This window comes from Gymnoscopelus braueri (assembly GCF_963280865.1).
Source record: "Gymnoscopelus braueri genome assembly, chromosome: 8".
Classification (NCBI taxonomy): domain Eukaryota; kingdom Metazoa; phylum Chordata; class Actinopteri; order Myctophiformes; family Myctophidae; genus Gymnoscopelus; species Gymnoscopelus braueri.
In genome coordinates, this window is record NC_137609.1 from 54,168,046 (window position 1) to 54,189,649 (window position 21,604).

The window sequence follows — 21,604 nt, forward strand, 5'->3', positions numbered from 1 at the left end:
GTATACTCTTTCTATCTTTATATTATCTATCATCACAGTTGCTTGTGTGTCAATTTCCTTATTTCCAAAAAACATGATCTTTCTTCAAATTTAATGACAGTTTGTTTTTGTCAAACCACCGTTTCAATTTGTTGACTTGACTTTCTTTCAGTGCCTGTTAGAGGTGGATCACCTCTAATAGTAGGTATAGGTCCCATCCCATGTGTTATGCAGTAGGTGATCACCTCAGCTTCTTGGCATTTAGCACCAAGACCAACCTTGGCACACTCTGTCTCATTGTGGACAAGAGCACCTGTACCAGCTCCACATGGTCAGATAGCAGGCAGATGTCATCTGAATAGTCTATAGACTCCAGTCTGTCTAGATCTTTAGGACTACAGCAAGGAGTTGTCTAAACCTTCTAGGTGTGTACTAGTGAGGATGAGCTCTTAAGTGTTAATATGACTGACATGTATGTTCATTAAGTGTTAATATGACTAACATGTATGTTCATTAAGTGTTAATATGACTGACATGTATGTTTATTAAGTGCTAACATGTTCATTAAGTGTTAATATGACTGACATCATGTATGTTTATTTTACAGGACTAACGGTGTCTGGATTGTGATCTTCCTGCTGTTTAACCCAGGTAAGATCACCATAAACACTGCATTACCAATAACACAATGCAACACCATATCCAGTACATATTCCTGTTCATATTAACATCATAACAGTCTCCATTCATATTAACATCATAACAGTCTACATTCATATTAACATCATAACAGTCTCCATTCATATTAACATCATAACAGTCTCCCTTCATATTAACATCATAACAGTCTCCATTCATATTAACATCATAACAGTCTCCTGTACATATTCCAGTTGCTGACTGTCTTTGGTTATATACATATATATTCTGCTATATTATTCGTGTGTGTGTGTGTGTGTGTGTGTGTGTGTGTGTGTGTGTGTGTGTGTGTGTGTGTGTGTGTGTGTGTGTGTGTGTGTGTGTGTGTGTGTGTGTGTGTGTGTGTGTGTGTGTGTGAGTAGTGTATTGTCAGGAGAGGATCAGTGTATCTGCAGGTTCAGACATTCTGCTACCCTGTTCCTACAAACCTGACCCCAACAACCCTTCATCAAAGCACAACAACGTGTTTTGGCGCTACAAAGACATTCATCACCTCTATGACATCATCTCCAACCAGCCCGATCTGTCTAATCAGGACCAACGCTTCAAAAACAGAACTCATACATTTCCTCATCTCTACGCTGAGGGGAACTTCTCTGTGGTTCTGAAGAACGTCAGTCTGACCGACACCGGGCTCTATGAATGTAACATACTATCCAATGGACCCGAACAACAACTACAGCTCACTGTCACAGGTTGGTGTGTGTGTGTGTGTGTGTGTGTGTGTGTGTGTGTGTGTGTGTGTGTGTGTGTGTGTGTGTGTGTGTGTGTGCGTGTGCGTGTGCGTGTGCGTGTGCGTGTGCGTGCGTGCGTGCTTGTAGAGGCCTGCGTGGGACTTCTTATTCTTTTCCTCCCTGCTGTATTTCTGACCATTCCTGCCTGCTCCCACAACACATATACAGCATTGGATAGATGCATTATGCACATACTCTGCGTCATGTCATTAGTTTTTCTGAAAACTTTGGTTAGGATTTAGAAACCATTTTTAAAATCGGCCTCAGGTCTAAATTGTTTAAATACTGTCCGCTCCCATTTGTCTTGGAATCCAAACCCCAATGCAGGGGGTATATGTGTGAGCATGCGTGTGTGTGCACCTTACATTCATACATATCCACAAAATACATTTATAATTAGAAAGGTGCACTTAGTGGAGCACAGACTGGGTGGCTGTACAAGTCGTACCTTCAGTCAGGACAGGAAACTGTGGGAGGTGATTCTAAACATAGGGTTACAATATTCACATTTGTGGTCAGAAGTAAAAGAAGTTTAGGGGTGTATCTGTAGAAGCCCCTCAACATGCCAGTCCAGAGGACAAATACAATTAAAAATAAAATAAGTAATTTTCCTGCAGACTGGTGTCGCGGATCACCAGCGAATGGTCCGTGGACCACCAAAGGTCTGCGTACCACAGGTTGGAAACCCCTGAACTAAAGAATAAAACAATGTAGATGTTTGTCCATGTGGTTCAACAAGGTGTTTCTGTGTCAACACTGTAAGATGAATAACAACATTGCTTGGCAGCCATTTTGAATCGTTAACCAAATGCTTCTTTTTTTCATCAAACCCACAGAGACACCTACTGAGGCAGAAGTGATGAGTGGAGGCAGTGGTACTGTATCATGTGATGTGATAATCATGGCTTGCATGTTCTCTATTGTCATGTTTAACAACTGTTATTAAATAAGAATAAGAATAAGAATAGAAACGTGAAGGGCCCTGGTTCAAAAATAGGCAATTTATTTCTCTGCATAAATCTGGAGATCCAAGGCTTTTTAATAATTATTGGCCAATATCATTAACGAAGGAACCTCACTTAGGTGGAAAAAATGGCGTCACTCCAAATGAATCATGTAAGACTATGGCTCAGTTCAGTGGTTGCATTCTCTTTTATTTTAGCCAGTAACTTAAGAGAATAAGTCTGGCCTTCTGTTGCTCTCTTGTTTTGATCTCCTTCCCACTTACCCCCCACCCTCTTCTTCTCCCCCCCCCCTCTTCTTTCTATGGAAACTAACGTTGCGATGGGGAACGATGTACAAAAAAGAATTTCACCCACTTTTTTACCTTGTAAACCTGTGATGTGACAATAAAACTGATTCTGAATAACTAAGCATAATTCATTTGGAGTGCCGCCATTTCTCCCACCTTGGTGAGGTTCCTTCTTTAACAGTGGTTTAGGAATTAGTTTTTTTTCGTGTGTAGGTAAGAGGTTATTGTTTCTAATTTTCCTCCATCCTGGAGAGTTTGTAAACCCCTGACGAGAATAAAAGAAAGATCGAAAAAGTAAACTGTTTGGACCGCGGTTCTTGGGAGCTGGGAAGGTCGGTTTTTCACACCATATGCAGGGCCGTGTTAATGTCAGAATGCACCCTAGGCAAAGGACAGTTTTCGGGCCCCCCCCCAGGACAAATGCACACGCGCGCATTTGTGTCCCGTGCGTGTGTCCCGTGCATGTGCTCGAGTGCACGTTTTTTTCACCCGGTTAGTTACTTTTTTGGGATGTTTTTGTTACATTCATTTGGTTATTTCGGTTAATTCAGTTAACAAATAACATTTATGGGTTTCATTTTTGCCCCCCCCGACAGGACATAGGCATTTGCCTACATTCAGGGGTGCAATGCTCACTGGACGCCCTTGCACGCCGTGCCGGAACCTATTTGACCAGGAGCACACGCAGGCACATGCATAGATTTAAAACTACTTTAAAGGGATATTTCACTTTCAAAAAAACTTTTGGTCATTTTATCATCTACTCAGGCCTTTGTGAACCCCCCAACCAGTTTTTAAGTTGCTTGATTAATTATTTCGATATTTGATATTCATTTTATCAGACACGCCCCCTTCCTATACAAACCCATTGTAACTTCAAACTTCATTTTTAACATGTTAGATTCATCAAAAACACCCGTCCTTGGTTCTGGTGACTCACCCTGCCCTCCTAATGCGTGAGGGGGCCGTATTTTTTCAATACATTTTTTCATTTATTTTTAATATTTCTTTTGGAAAATTAAAAAAATATAATACAATAAAACATTTTAATAAAATTAATGAAAAAAGTAATCGGAAAAACACGGCCCCCCACGCATTAGGAGGGCAGGGTGAGTCACCAGAACCAAGGACGGGTGTTTTTGATGAATCTAACATGGTTAAAATGGAGTTTGAAGTTATAATGGGTTTGTATAGGAAGGGGGCGTGTCTGATAAAATGAATATCAAATATCTAAATAATTAATCAAGCAACTTAAAAACTGTCTGGGGGGTTCACAAAGGCCTGAGTAGATGATACAATGACCAAAAGTTTTTTGAAAGTGAAATATCCCTTTAAATTCACACCTCAACAAAGTTTTCAAAGGCTCCCTACTCACACCTAGCGAATTAACATAGGAATAAGCCTAGATGCATATCAATTGTCCATCGTGTGACTTGCAGTGTAGGTGTTAAGCGACGTGCGTGTCACGTCATTGAAATAGAGTGCAAGAACATACCAAATGCCTACATTGCCTGTGCTTAAAAACGGCCCTGACCATATGTTGCGTCTCGGTTCCCCTCCTAGGCCGAGGCGTAATATGGGGGCTCATCTATTTTTTGTTTATCGGGTAAGTGCATTTTCTTTTTGTACTTTCGTATGCAGTTTTGGTAAGGGTACGATGGATGAAAAATTTGATGTCGATGAATTTACGAAGGGAAGAAGTTAGACCGGTGTACAAAGGACAATTTTGTTATTGTTGGTCAATTTACTTGGTGTGGACTTGCCTCTTAATGCTAACAAAGATGAACTGAAGCAGCTACTAAGTGAGAAGTTGGAGGAGAGGGGGGGTATTTCCTGGGACTGGGGGGGGGCGAGGTGTGGGATAGGGAGGCATACAAGGGAACGGAGGGGCCGCGTACTGCCACACCGCCCTACACTGCTTCACCCAGCATCGCCTCACCGGGCCGTCTTAAAGGAGAGTTCCAGTCATTTTAGATGTTTGCTTTGATGGGTCGCTAATCACTCACCAACATACAAAGGGCCGTTGCATTTTTCCAGAGAAGCCCCTGTTGTCCATTGTGGAGACCCCTTCCACTGGCATAATGGAGTAATGCGGATAAACAAAAATCGCCTACGCCTAAGTTTTTTTCCACTAATCCTCATTATGCAGTGTACTGACACTCAAACATGCACTGAATGTCCCTTCTGCCGTTCATGCAGAACGACGTGAAGCTAGTCCTCGGTGTTGACAGATTCTGTGAGAGAAACAAGCAACCAGCTCCATGTCGTTCTGCATGAACGGCAGCTCATAAGGGACATTCAGTGCATGTTTGAGTGTCAGTACACTGCATAATGAGGATTAGTGGAAAAAAACGAACTTTGCTAAAATAGGCGATTTTTGTTTATCCGCATTACTCCATTATGCCAGTGGAAGGGGTCTCCACAATGGACAACAGGGGCTTCTCTGGAAAAATTCAACGACCCTTTGTATGTTGGTGAGTGATTAGCGACACATCAAAGCAAACATCTAAAATGACTGGAATTCTCCTTTAATGCACCCAGTGAAGCTGTACAGGTAAAACCTAAACAGTCAAGGGAGGATCTCCTGTTAACGTTGCGCATCACACCCCACCCGCACTGCTAACGAGCGAGCGTTCTGAAGTTCAAAATGTATAAAAAATCTTTTGAAAATAACAGATCTATTGTGAGCTTGTAGATCGGCTATTTTGGCCAAAATGTATTTAGGGCTGAAGTGGTTCATGTATGTTTTGTGATAATAATCTAAATCAGCAAAGTAACTAACTAGAACTAGAAGTTGTCAAATAATTGTAGCGGAGTAAAAGTACAATATTTACCTCTGAGATGTAGTGGAGTAGAAGTAAAAGTATTGGAAATAGGAAATACTCCAGTAAAGTAAAGATTCCTCAAAAGTGTAAGTACAGTAGCCTACTTGAGTAAATCAAATGTACTTAGTTACTTTACACCACTGTAGTCTACGCATCATGCACAAACACAACACTTAAATATGAGTCTTCTTAAACAACCTCTATGGCATCACTATGTTTGACTGTTAAATAAACTTAGCCTAAATGAAGAGAGGGTCTCACTCACTGTATGAAAAGATAGGCTACATAGTGCACGCACATGATCCACTCAATTCCCCACCTGCAGGTGCAGGACAAACAACAGTTCATCAAATAGAAAAATGAAGTCTGCACACCAGTGCAAGCTCCGCTGTTTATTTATTGCTGTCAACGTTTTGATCAGTTAGATGTTAATCAGGAATTTTACATTTTTCATCAGGATACATGACATGTATCCCATTTTCAGGACAATTCCCGAAAAAGCAATAAATAAATAGCGGCAGTGGTGGAAGTAACTAAGTACATGTACTCTCAAGTAGCCTACTTTACTTACGTACAATTTTGAGGTATTTTTACTTTACTGGAGTATTTCTAATATATATTAATATTTCAATACTTTTACTTCTACTCCACTACACCTCAGAGGCAAATATTATACTTTTACTCCACTACAATTATTTGTTACTAGTTACTTTGCAGATGTAAATTATTATATTATAAAACATACACCACTTTTGCCCTATCTTATACATAGGGCAGGCTATTTGAAAATAGCTGATCTACAAGCTCATAACGCTGTGAGCTTGTAGATCTGCTATTTTCAAACATTTTAGTAGGCCTACTTTTACTTTTGGTACTTTAAGTATATTTTGATGCCAATGCTTTTGTAGGCTACTTTTACTCAAGTAACATTTTGAACACAGGCCTTTTTCTTGTAACAGAGTATTTCTACATTTTGGTATTGTATTGCTTTACTCTTACTTAAGTAAAATATCTGAGTAGGCCTACTTCTTCCACCACTGAATAGCGGAGCTTTTTTCACTCACTGTAGCGTACTGTTTGATGGTGGTCGTTTGAACTTTAGGCTGAAGTAGGCTAATGAGGGTCTCACTATACCGTTTAGAACAATCCTCAATATGAAGAACAAAGTGAGGGTGCAGTAGCCAATGTGTTGTTGTCCGTCCACTATATTTGAAAATTAAATTTCCTCCACTCTTAATAAAAAATAGCCTATATGTTTTGTGTTTACAAATCTGTTAATATAGTATTCAATCAATCAAAAAAAACTTTGGGGGTGGGACACGGCCGCGAAACCTCGCTCAAATACAGACTTTGCGAGCGAATATAGGAGGGGTGGACGACGACGCTGCACGACGCGTTGTCGCTCGTGGTACGTCAGGACGGTCTCATTGAAAAACCTGTATTTTAATTTGATTTCATCGCCCGCTCGCGTCGCGTCAAAATTTGCCACACTCTTGTTATACTGTGAGAGAGCGTGTTCACAAACGCCAGAATGAACGCGTTCACAGTAACGTTCATCTAGCGGAAATACAGTATGTTCAGTTCACGTTCGCCCAAAATATGAACGAGTTCATGAATGATCGATCATTGAACACGTTCAGGCATAACACTGGGGTCTGCACACAATCTGTTAAAAATGTTATTCCAGATATGCAACAACAACCAACGCCTTATGTGGTGGTCCTTGTTGCTACAAGATATCTATGTAGATATTCAGCACAAGCGAGGGAGGGAGGGACAACATTATGGTCGATGCTCTGTCTCGGGCTCATTTTAGGCTGTCCGGGGAGGGGGAATGTTAAGATTTTTGGGAAGGGGGGTATAGGGTGTACCAAAAAATCCTAAAGGGGGCGTCAACATGTGTAACTTGGTAGCGGCGGCCATTTTTGGGGCTGGAGGGTTGGGGCCGGAGGGTACATAAACAGCTTGTAAACAGTGACCCGACCGTGTTATTTTTTTTTACTCACAGTCACAATGGTGAGTTTTTTACCAAAAACATGAAACTGCTATTTTATCTCTGCTAACTAAAAGTAACTAGGTAATGCAACAAGGCTAGGGTAGCCTAGGATAGTCCAGAGTGTTATTGTCTTTTTTCTCTCTCTAACGCTATGACAGGCGGGCTGCTCTGCTCATAGACCGAACATTACACTACCGTGCGAGGTTTCCAACTTACATAAAAAATAAACAAAGCTATTTTGCTACTCACCGAAACTTTCAACAACACAAAACTGCCTTTGTTTCGGTGAATAGTGAAATAGTTTTGTTTATTTTTATTAAAGTTGGAGACCTCGCACGGTAGTGGAATGTTCGGTCTATGAGCAGAGCAGCCCGCCTGTCAGATCGTTAGAGAGGGAAAAAAATGTCACTTAAAGGGATACTTCACTTTCAAATAAAATAAACATTAAAAAAATATATTTAAAAAAAATTAAAGAAGTTATGGCAAAATAAAGGCCCCCTCACGCATTAGAGTGTCCTACTAATGTGTGAGGGGGCCTTTATTTTGCCATAACTTCTTTCATTTTGTTTTAATAATTTTTTTTTATGTTTATTTTATTTGAAAGTGAAGTATCCCTTTAACACTCTGGACCACCCTAGTTGCATTACCTAGTTACTTTTAGTTAGCAGAGACAAAATAGCAGTTTCATGTTTTTGGTAAAAATGTACCTTTGAGAAAATGACGTGAACAAACACGGCTGTACTTGGGTAGGTTGTTGAACGTTAAATCTTTGTGTGGTACAGCTGAGATCCAAGCCATAGTGCGTCTCTTGAATACATTGTTAGCCTCACACTGTATTCAATCTTGAAGAGGAGACGAGCTGAGACATGTGAACAGCTTTCTCATAGACCAGCCACACATGTGCAGTGTGCACTGATCACTATGTAGTCGGCAAAGAAATTAATGTTTACAAACACAAACCACCGTCACTCTCTAGTCTTAAGCGCGTCTCTATGTACAGTCTGACCCCTCAAGGGCTGTAGCGTCGAAAAGGGGGCATGGCGAACTTTTGGTGACGCGACGTTGGTACACCCTATTATGATTATGAAGATTATGAAGGGGCTTGGTGTAGGGTTCTCTCCTGTGTGTGTGTGTGTGTGTGTGTGTGTGTGTGTGTGTGTGTGTGTGTGTGTGTGTGTGTGTGCTTGCTTGCGTGTGTGTGTGGGGGAGTGTGCCGTGGTGTGATTGGATGATTGTAGGAGGGGGAGTGCCAGCAGCAGATGCATCCGTTGGTGGCCAGAGGACTGCTCCAACTTTAAAAGGCTGTCAGTGAGCCGGCGACTGCGAACCCATTCCTTCCTGACTCCCAACTCGTCCGTTATTCCTCTGTAATCTGTTTAGCCATTGTGCATGTGAAGCCGAACAGACATGTAGCGTAAGATCTCTGCAATACTTGATTTAACATGTAGATCTAGATGATTACAGGTTGATCCTAGCTCGGCCATCCGCTGATTACTGTTGCCATCTCTCGTTCTCTATTGTTCTCAGCTAAAAGGGGGGGACTGTTTTGGGCTTTGTTTTCAGATAAGGAGGTCACCATTTGTATTTAGTTTTTTTTTTTGTGTGTAGGTAAGAGGTTATTGTTTCTAGTTTTGATTTTGTTGTGAACAGTCCTCCGTCCTGGAGAGTTTGTAAATCCCTGATGAGAATAAAAGAAAAGATCGAAAAAGTAAACGGTTTGGACCGCGGTTCTTGGAATGTGGGAAGGTCGGTTTTCCACACCATACAGTATGTTGCGTCTCGGTTCCCCTAGGCCGTGCCGTAACAGGCCCTCTTACAGTTGGATCAAATATCTACTCAGCCATTAAAGCGGCACTATGTAACTTTCTTTTTTAATGAGTAAAATGAATCATTTGTATGGGTATGTTAATCCAATAACTTATATAACTGGGGTGGTTGTATTTTGTCTCCCTGCTCTTCTATTGAGACATTTAGATGGTGTCAAAGGTCATGTCTCACCTAAACACAGGATCTGACAAAAAAATTGTCCTGATGGTCAAGATTCAATTTATCCCCTGATCAAGCAGGCAGGCTCTATTAGCTCAATGGTAAAAAGGTCAGCAGTTGCGCAGGAAATCGGTTCAAATCCGGGGTAGAAGAGGGAAGTTACATAGTGCAGCTTTAATAATAAAGAATTTGCTCTTGGCATATTCTTAGATCTTTCTAAAGCATTTGATATTGAAGATATCATGTGGAGTTATTACACAGGACCACAATACAAATATATGGCTTTTTGTGTTATCCTTTTAACAATCATTGTAAAATTGTACAACTGTACTATTTGCAAACTGTTAATAAAGTATTCAATCAATCAGTCAATCAATGAAAGTTCCTCAGGGGTCCATTCTTGGATCCCTATTATTTCTTATCAATGACCTGGCTGCTGTATCATCGTCCTTTACTCCGATTCTGTTCGCTGATGATACAAATTTAAATTGAACTCACACAAGGACGCAAATTCTAGCATACCTATTCTATCTGAATGATTTCTTGCAAATAAGTTATCACTAAATGTAAAAAGAAAATCCAACTTTATTATTATACTATACTGAAGCCAAAAATGTTTGTTAAGTTGCTTGCCTTTACCTTTAAAAATTATTACTATATTTTTATCAAATCTTATTTTTTCTTGTTCTTTTTATGTTATTAAATTCCAGTCTATATTGTATTGCTGTTATCTTGTGGACAAGCCAGAGCAACGTTCCACTGCTTGTACCTGTATGATTGACAAATAAAACCCTCTTGATTCTCTTCATTCTCACTTGATCTATACATTTTAGGTAAGAAATTGCTGTAGCACTTTAGAATAATGACCCGTTATAAAGCATTTATAAACGTTTATTAGCAATTTGTAGACTATTAACAAATCATTAACAACATGTTTGTTGACATTTGTAAATTATTACTAAAACCTTTATAACTATGGTTACAAATAAGTTATAAGGTATTAGTAAGTATTTATATACATCTGTAAATGGTTGTTAAATCATTTGTAACTGATGTTATATGATATATACAAGCTATTTGTAGAACTAATCATAAACAAACTATTTATATACATTGGTTAATGATTATGAAATAATTTATAATAACATTGTAGAACATTTAAGAATCATTTAAACATTATTTAAAACACATTAAAACATTATTTATACTCGATTTTGTTCATCATTAAATAATTTCATTCAATGTGTAGGAAATCATTTGAAAATGATTTATAAAGTGGTATAAATTGAGTTTTTTTGTGGTTTATGTGACAGTAAAGTGAAGACTATGCATTATTATTTCATGTTTAATAAATGATTCGTAAGACATTCGTAAAGAGTATGTAAACCATTTGCCGAAGTTATCATGGGCCTGAGCCTAGTTATTTTGGGCTTGTTTTCATAGACCTGGCTGCTTGTTTCTTTTGCAAAATCTGGCAACACACTGATTACCTGCATTACACCTGCAGTAGCCTACTAGGGAGGAAGTGAACAGTGATGCAGTTGCAGACTGGACAGAAATGTGTCTAATTCATATTTTAACTGTCTTGTTGCAGGTGATCGAGGTAACATAAAATGGCTAATCTTACACACATGAAGTAGCATTATGACCAGGGGGTATTTTGATGGTGGCCATTTGTCTCCACAATGTTTGTTTTGATGTGTAGTAATGTCCTCCATTCTTAGCAGTTTAGCTTAGCAGCTAAAGCTAACTTGCACTGAGAGGCTCTAAGCTGCTACTCTGTGATTCTGTTGTGATGAATTTCTTTGTTTAAATGTCAGTGTGTGTGCTGTGTCCAAGAGTTGTTATATTTTATATCTTAACTAGAAAAAGTGCTCCTCGGAGCACAAGTCTCCGCCAGGTCAGGTAGGTTATTGTGGCCTCCTGGTGGCGCTATAATAGGCCAATGTGAAAAGGGTGCCATTTCATCTTAGGCCTTTCACTGCAATCGGACACTGCATTCATGATTTGAGGCATTTTGTTCCAAAAATATGTTTTGCTGAATTAGACCTGCTGGTGGCGCTATAACAGGCCAATTTGAAAAGGGTGGCATTTGTTCCTCGGCCTAGTGGGAATGTACGTGCAAAATTTCACGGAAATTGCATTCTAAGTTCCATGATTTGAGGTATTTTGTTCAAAACTGACCTATCCTGCAAACGTTGGAAGCCAATGTTAGCTAATCAGTCGGTTTTTGGACAGAATCTGAAGGAGAAAGAGCCAAAAAAAAGTTTTACAAAAGTCGGCCTCCTGGTGGCGCTCTAATGGGGCAGATGCAAAAAATGCATTGCAAAGGTTGTTCCTTGGCCTCTAGGGAGAGTGCGTGCAAAGTCGGTGCAGTTATAGGTAAAACATGAATCTGCCTGTTATAGTGCCACCATGAGCCTGATTTGAACGTTTTTAAGTGCCATTTCTTTCTCGGCCTAGTGGGAATGTGCGTGCACAATTTCACGGGAATCGCACTCTGCGTTCATGATTTGAGGCATTTTGTTCAAAACAAACCAATCCTGCAAACTTTGGAAGGCAATCTTAGCCAATCAGGATGGAAAATGGAAAATCGGACAGATCCGTGTTGATCACATGACTATAGAGATACTGGCCCTCATTTATCAACGCAGCGTATAAACCGGCGTATATTTTTCCATATATTCGGCCGTACGCCAACGTCGAAGTCACATTTATCAACGAATCCTACCCGATCCGAGCATACATTCGGTCCCAGCCTTGATAAATCTCACGTCTGAAAACGAGCGTCATTTAAATAACACGCCCTTAAATATTCTCGAAACACCCCGATTTTACGACATGAAGAACCAGAATACGACCAAAGAAAGAGTTTCGCCGGCTCGCCTCGCTGCCTGTCAAGTGACACACACACACACACGCACGCATGCACGCACACATGCACACGCCTCTCGCTCTCTCTCTCTCACACACACACACACACACACACACACACACACACACACGCCCAACTGTGTCTTTCATAATCCGTTACGGTACAATCTTTGTCAGTCACGTAGGCTTGTAGCCTACATGAATGACATATTATGATACCAATCACATCGCCATGAATGGAATACGTTTGTATATTTATTTACCCCATACCGAGCAGTGCGCGTTCGAGTTACACTAAAGCAGTCATGTAGGCTATATTCCCCATGAGACTCGGGCGGTCTGCAGGCTGCAGTGATCCCGTGCCGCCACCCACGTTATAAGAGATTGGAGCGTCGGGTTTATATCCTTAACCCAGCCAGGTTGTAGCCTATATAACTCTCTATGACATAACTCCATACCATAGGACAAGCTACTGTAAGTTTGTAGACCTCACTGTCCATGAAAAGATGTTCGGGAGTCCCGACCGCGGGACTCCCGACGCAAAAGCGCTCGTATATTTTGAAAATAGCAGATCTACAAGCTCACAACGCGTGAGCTTGTAGATCTGCTATTTTCAATGCAGCCAGATCTGCAATCGTATCTGAATGACTGTTAAAGCAGTTTGTTTAAATTATTTTATAAAATGTTATATTTTCACAGGGATTATTTATTAGTGAGGTATCATTTTCAAACATAAGCACGGTGTTCCATATAAGTAATCATATTTCATCCTGTGTCACAGTACTATTTTGATTCTGAGTTTTGCAGTTAACAGGGCTTAAGGTTGAAACATTGCAGGGTGGCATCTCCCATCTGTGCAGGCTGTAATGCGATCAACTTCGCATTCCCCCACACCTAAACCTTTTGTTCCTCTGCATTGAGATGTAAAAATACAGTACCCAAGGTTGGAGACAGAAGATGAGCTTTTGTTCTATTGTATTTAGACTTTGAACCTTGGCCCCCTGGGGTCAGAGAGGCAAATATTTAGCACCCAGGTGATGACACCCCCGTCTTGGGCTTGGATCTCAGAGCCATGCTTTTGTCTTAATTTGAACAAATTAAAATAACCATTGTTCCCTTATGAGAGTCCGCTGGCCACAGACAGTGAATGCATAGTGGATGGTTAGGCAGAGGACAGGATGTCTACCGAGGACCTTTTAAGTGTAACTCTAAACTCTGTCAAGCTGAGTAAGCCTATGTACATTGTACACAATACTAAGAGCCTTTTAAATGAGTAGTTAAAATGAACAAAGTCTTGATAACTAAAGTAAAAGCCAGGAGAGGTCAAAAGTATTCACTCTGAATTGATTTCTGTGTCATTAAAAGCCTCATGGAGTTAACTATTGTTTACAGATGAATGGGGATAGGATTATTGGTATCATTCTAAAGTGTATAATGTGCAAAGTAATAATCTCATAATGAAACTTCATTGTGAAATATGGTTCTGTACTGAAAGCAGATATTATTGAATTGATTTCCCTGTACTGTGTGATCCTACTATAATATTCGCTGTAGCTGCCGCTCGGCCACGACGGATCAGCTCCTGATTGGTTGAAAATAGGGACAGGAGGAGTTTTGGAACTGGGAGCGCCTTTTGAAATCTCCAGTGTATAAATAATGTGTTTGAATGTGAATGCTTTGCGCTGCTGAATTAGACACACATGGCAGTTGGCCAGTCGGGCGGAAATAAAACTATGCTCTGACAAACTACACTTTGACTGGATCCTCCTCTTTAAGACTCCTCCGGGGAGACTGGTGTTTCAGCCCTTACACTATGGAAAATATACTTCATTAGTGTAGATATAGGGGCCGGGCAAAAGGCGTGGCCAAGCTTAGGCTGAAGTAGTTCCGGTGGCCATATTAGGTGGGCTCCATAACAACAGCTCGTATCAACAACATTGACAGTTACCCACGAGTCACGACGTGTCCTGAACTACAGAAAATGTATTGGTATTTTCTCTCCTTTGTCAAAAAGATTGATGCTCAGATTACACTCAGTTATGGACCATATTGTAATGCCCATTATGAACAAAGGATTAATTGTGAAGAATTCCTTGAGCATGTCGAACATATATGAGTTGTTGAACCTAAAAGATCACTTTTATGTGGAGAATTGGACATCTAAAGTATTAAAATATCAACTTAATGTGACATGGCGGGTACTTTAACGATAATATCATATAATGTGAAAGGAATTAATAACCCTATTAAAAGGAGAAAAATATTGAACTATCTAAAAATGAAAAACTGTGGTTTGGCATTTATACAGGAAACTCACCTCACAGATAGTGAGCATGAGAAATTACGCAGAGATTGGGTTGGAAAAGTATTTTATTCATCATATAATTCAAGATCTAGAGGAGTTGCCATATTGGTTAATAAACAAATTTCTCTTAAAATACACTCGGTTGACAAAGATAAGGAGGGAAGATGGATAATGGTCAAATGTGACGTAAATAATGAACCATATACCTTAGTTAACGTCTATGGACCGAATAGTGACGAGCCACAGTTCTTCAAAGATATAATAGCTAAATTAACTTGCTCACATGGTCAATGCATTATACCAGGTGACTACAACTTGGTTTTGGACCCGAATCTTGACAAATCGACAAGGAACTCATGCACTCTAAGCAGAGCAGCAAAAACTCTAAAAGAAGGAATGTGTGATATGGGGCTTATCGATGCATGGAGATCTCGCAATCCAACAGTAAAAGACTTCTCATTCTATTCAAACGTACATGATACATATTCCAGAATCGACAATATACTCATAAGCAGACCTTTAAGTTTTAAGATTATTGAATGTAAATACCTAGCTGCCACTTTATCGGACCACAGTCCTATCAAAATGATACTAAACCAGACTCCCAATCACGTGAAAACTTTTAGATGGAGATTTCAAAACCATCTTCTAAACGACCCGGAGTTCATTATATATATAGAACATGAAATAGATGATTTTTTGGAATTAAATACAAACTCAGCCTCGGCAACCATGATATGGGAAAGTTTAAAAGCATTTTTGAGGGGACAAGTCATGTCATTCGCGTCAAATAAAAACAAAAAAAGTAAGCTATATCTTAATAGACTGGAAGAAGAAATCCACACACTTGAAATCCAACACGCAATCACAAAAAATTCAGACATAGGTAGCATCATTACTCAAAAACGCCTTGAATATAATAATTTGACAACTGGCAGAGCAGAAGCAGACATGATCAGGACTAGGTATCATTATTATGAAAATGGAGACAAGACGGGTAAACTACTCAGCTGGCAAATAAAGAAAGAGGAAGATGCTAAAACAATCCATTCCATAAAAAATAAAGAAGGAGAAATGGTATTTGAGCCGAAAGAAATCAACAGATGTTTTGAGTCATTTTACCAGGAATTGTACAAATCTAGGGGGAAATTAAATGCATCAAAATCTGAAGAGTTCCTAAATAAAATATCTCTACCTAGGCTATCGGACAATTTAAAAGAAAAGTTGGATGAAATTATCACAGCAGATGAAATTATAAAAGCAATGGATCACTTACAATTGGGAAAGGCGCCGGGACCGGACGGGTTTACAATAGAGTTCTTAAAAAAATTCAGAGGCAGGCTACTTACACCATACTTAAACATGCTTAATGACTCCCTTCAAACAGGGAGACTTCCGCCTACACTCGAATTGGCAACAATCAATGTATTTCATAAACCATCGAAGGATGAAACCCTATGTGGGTCATACAGACCGCTATCACTACTCAATGTTGATTTTAAAATAATCTCTAAAATGTTGTCTCTAAGACTGGAAATGGTAATAAGCTCACTGATTCATGAGGACCAAACGGGATTTATCCAACAAAGACAAGGGGCAGATAATATCCGTAGACTTTTTCACATTATAGAGCTATCCAAAAATGAAATGGAGCCTAGATTAGTGATGTCAATGGACGCAGAAAAAGCATTTGATACTGTGGAATGGGGTTTTTTATTTAGTACATTACAACATATGAATTTTGGCGAAACATTTATTAACCATATAAAATTATTATATAGAGCACCCAAAGCACAGATCCTTACAAATGGGATTCTATCAAAACCTTTCCCCCTGGCAAGAGGAACCAGACAAGGTTGCCCATTATCACCATTACTATTCGCTATCACTATTGAATCATTGGCAGCTGCTATCAGAACAAATTCAGAGATTAAAGGGATACAATTTGGTATGGAGGAGACTAAAGTATCTTTATATGCTGACGATTTATTGTTGTATATTTCAAAGCCAGATCAGTCTCTACCAGAATTATTTAACACAATAAAAGAATATAGCAACCTATCAGGATACAAACTTAACTACGAAAAAACTGAAGTAATGTCATTAAATAGTCACACCCAACTTAACAATTATCAACTGCTATCATCATTCAAATGGCAACCAAAGGGATTAAAATATTTAGGAATATCTGTCACGAATGACTTGAACAAAGCCTACCAAGCTAATTACATACCGCTTTTGGAGAAGACTAAAAGTGATCTACAAAGGTGGAAAAACTTACCTATATCACTAATCGGAAGAGTTAATATAATTAAAATGAATGTCTTGCCAAAATTTATGTATTTTTTTCAATCAATCCCGTTAAAATGTCCCTCCAAAATGTTTATAGAAATAAATAGAACCATCTCACGGTTCTTATGGGCTGAGAAAAAAATCAGAGTAAAGATATCAACACTGCAAGCCCCAATCTCAAAAGGAGGGCTAAATTTACCTAATTTCAAATTATATTATTTAGCATCACAACTACGAACCGTCTGGTCCTGGCTCCAAAGAGACAATACAAACCCAGCTTGGATAACTATAGAACAACAACTGGTGAAACCAATTTCATTGAGGACAATCCCATTTTTAGGCTCACTAAAAAATTTGCATAGGATCACAAAAAGTCAAATTATTAGCCACACATTCGAGTGTTGGCAGGAAAGCCATAAAATGTTAGGACTTCGCCCTGTTTTATTTAAACACACACCCCTATGGAATAACCCCTTAGTCCCAGATAATATAAGATATGGCATTATTGCAAGCTGGAAAGACAAAGGAGTCACAGTACTAGGGGATCTTTGTGTCAAGGAGATATTTGCCGATTTCACTTTCATAAAAAACCTGTATCAGATACCCGGAACACACTTTTTTAAATTTTTGCAAATAAGGAGTTGGGTGAAAACCAATATAAATAAGAATTTTCCTAGTATTAAAGAAACCCCAATTGAAAAAACTATATGGAATGCAAAATCACAAAAAGGATTAATTTCAAAATTATACACTGCTATGAATTGTGAAATAAAACATAATTCTGGACAGCACAAACAGAAATGGGAAAATGATATTGGATGTGTATATACGTTGAAAGAATGGGAAGATCTACTACAGAGCTCACAGAAAACTCTGGTTAGCACTAATCACAGACTTATACAATTTAAGATACTCCATCGTGTGTATTACACCCCACAGAGGATGCATCGATTTAGCCCCAACACACCTCCTACATGCCCACGATGTCAATCAGAGAATGGGGACCTCATACATATGTTTTGGAAGTGTACACATCTGAATAGCTTTTGGAAGAATATTTATAAATATATGTCTGAGATACTACAAAAAGAGGTTCCCCCTGACTCCCGAATATCCATATTGGGAGATGTAGAGAGGCTCACGGAATTTACCAAGGATGAGAGGAAATCGATACTATTAATAATGACGGCAGCAAAAAAATGCATACTGACCAATTGGAAAGCTAACCAACCGCCCACACTCAAACAATGGTGGAGAGAACTTCTGTCATACTCCACCTCAGAAAAAATCATGTATAATGTGAAAGGGAAACCAATGAAATTTGATAGGATATGGGGAAACATTATCAATAATGTACGAAACATTGAAGGGAAGCTATCCCAATAGGAAAAACACACAAAAGGGGGAAAAAGGGAAAATAATAATAATGGTTAAGGAAGGAGACTGGAAGAGAAAAGAAAAATAAAAAGAGGGCTAAAAAGCAAAAAAAAAAAAAAAAAAAAAAAAAAAAAAAGTAAACTAAAATGGTAGTGGATAAAAAAAAAATAAAAAAAAAAGATGATAAAAAAAATAAAAAAAATAAAAAAGGTATCGATCTCCTCACAACAGCTAGGTACAAGAACTATAAACAGTATGAAAAACCGAATAACCATGTATAACAACAATGTATGAACTGGTATAAATGCTGGGAAAAAAAAAAAAAAAAAAAAAAAAAAAAAAGAATATATACATTTGTTATTATTTTTGTTGTACCGGGCTTTTGTTATGTATTATTATTATCATTGTTACTATGTTATTATCATGAATTCTATTGTTGTTGCTGTTTTTTTTTTTTTTTTGTCTTTTACTCTTTTTCCTTTTATGTAAAATAACTGAGGGTATGAAGAAATTATGAAACAATGAACTGAGAGACCTATGAGACAAGGAGAGAGAGAAAGTGGAAAACTTGTATTTGTGTTGGTGGGGAAGGCATGGGGCAATGAAATGTGAAATGCTTTTAATGTTGAAAATCAAATAAAAATAGTAAAAAAAAAAAGAAAATGTATTGGTAAAGGACAGAAGATGGACCGGGCAATGCGTGACAGAGAGATACCATACAGAGAGAAGCTGAACGCAGACGCAAAGGCACGCTACCTGGGAAAAAAGTCATTACATCTGTGCCCTAGACCAGATACTGACAGTGCCCAGTCAGTCACAATCATTCATTTTACCTGAAAAGAACAACGTTTTGTTGCTTAGTTGTGTAACCGAAATAAAATATAGTCATCTTGAGTACTGATTATGTATATATTTATAATATTATTATAGCGAAGTATTATTATTAATTTTATATTGTTCATTGATCATTGAGAAAGTGCACAACGGACCTGTTGCGATCAGTGTTGCCATATTTTGCGAGAGAAATAAGCAACCAGGTCTATGAAAACAAGCCCAGAGGTGGAAAGACTGGTGACGCGAGGTTACAAAAGAAGTGGCTTAGTGACATCGGCTACTTGAAAATAGCCGATCTACTTGCTCACGTGAGCTTGTACATAGGCTATTAAACTCTTGCAATAAAATAAAGAACATTTGGAATATTTTTTTAAACATTCTAACAACACAAATGCTCCCTGGCAAAAAACATTTTCATGAAAAGATTTGAGAACCACTGGTTTAAATGTATTTATTTATTTTTTAAAGCCTAAATAAGCAAGTACCTAAATAAGCCTAAATAAGCACACTTTAATTAAAGGGGAAATCCACCCATTTTCAATATTTAACTATGTCATTAATATAGCATAAAGGAGTTGTGTGGAAATAAGAAAAAATTTAAAAAAAAATTAACATTGCAAAAAAATTTAACATTGCAAAAAAATTAACATTGCAAATTACACCATGATGAGTCATCACAGTGTAATTTGCAATGTTAATTTTTTTGCAATGTTAAATTTTTTTGCAATGTTAATTTTTTTTTTAATTTTTTCTTATTTCCACACAACTCCTTTATGTTATATTAATGACATAGTTAAATATTGAAAATGGGTGGATTTCCCCTTTAAGTACACTTTATAAATAAGCCACACAAAAAAAACGCAACCCGCAACTACCAATTTTACAAGCAACTTTACAGAAAAAGAAGCCCAAAGTCGCTTATAATAAGCCGACATGGCAACGCTGATGCTCGCCTCGCCCTCGCCTCCAACAGATGTTTATATGTTTGATTGTGTGCTGTCATGCTCGTTTGAGCTTATATGTGTTTGGGAATGCTGTTGAAGGTTATGTTATTTCGTCAGCTGACACCCAAACCATACTACATTTATTTGATATCTCCGACGTCTGAACACAAGCTGACAGACAGACAAGAGTCCCTGGCTGTTTACTCAGCCACCGACCGTGAGCCACCCACGTTAGACAACGTTTCTCAGACTGGACACATAGAGAAACACAATTTAGCTGTTAGCTCAATCTCATTGTATTTAAGATACCCAAGCCAAGCCATACAACGTTTCTTTGATATCTCCGACATCTGATCTCCAAAGCTTTTCTTCCAGGTTGGAAATGTGTGCAATTTAACTCCGTCTGAAACCTTGGCATTGCATCCGATAATGCAGCACTGTCGTACCATTGCTAAATTAGAGCAACAGACATGTTAGAGATGGATAATAATGTACACCGTCTACTTGCTGGACAACAAACAGGACTACAGACTACACTACATTACTCTACACTTGTGGCAGCTGTCAATCTACTCACTCAAGATGGCGGCGAAAGTGGGCTGATTTAACGGCGTCTCGACCCTGTGACGTCGCTATGCCCGGCCCCTATACATTTAGGAGTGGATTATGTGTCCAGATGCCTGTCAGACAGTCAGACAATGCTGCTCCACAGGTCTAGAATGGAATAAACGGGTGCAGCCAAAGTCAACAACTGGTCTCTACCAGACGTGAGATTTCAGCGTACCGTAGGATGAAGCCCACGTCAGGATATATTGATAAATGCCGAAAGGTGCGGTGATCTCGCCGTACGCCCATTATTTGGTCTGCACCGCGTTGATAAATGAGGGCCACTGTGTACCGATTTGCGTGATGTTTGGATAAAATCTGTAGGAGTAATATCCAAAAATGTGTTTTGCCCAAAGCGGCCTCCTGGTGGCGCTATAACAGGCCCATATGAAAAATGGGGGCAGAGGTTCTGAATTGGCATCCAGGGAGTGTGTGTGTGCACAGTTTCGCAGCGACTGGGCCAATGGTGCCGGATATTAGCCGCTCGCAGACAGATGGACACACGGACGAACGGACGGACGGACAGGAGGTAAAACATACTCTCTCGCCATGCCTTCGGCCTGGCGGAGACAGTCACATGTTTTACTAATTATTGTTAAAAATGAAATAATAATGCAGTCTTCACTTTACAACAAGGCACACGATAACGTTTGCAAATGGTTTACATACTCTTTACGAATGTCTTACGAATCATTTGCTAAACATGAAAGATAATGCTAGTAATTGTTTGGTGTCTGCACTCATGAAAGCCAGTAGAAAGTCACATTAACAATAGAAATGATAAACTGTCTTCACTTTACAATAGGGCACATAATAACATCTCCTAAGGATTTGTAGATATTTTAGGATTTTAGGATCTTATTAGTTATATATTTCCCAAGTTATATATTTTATATATTTC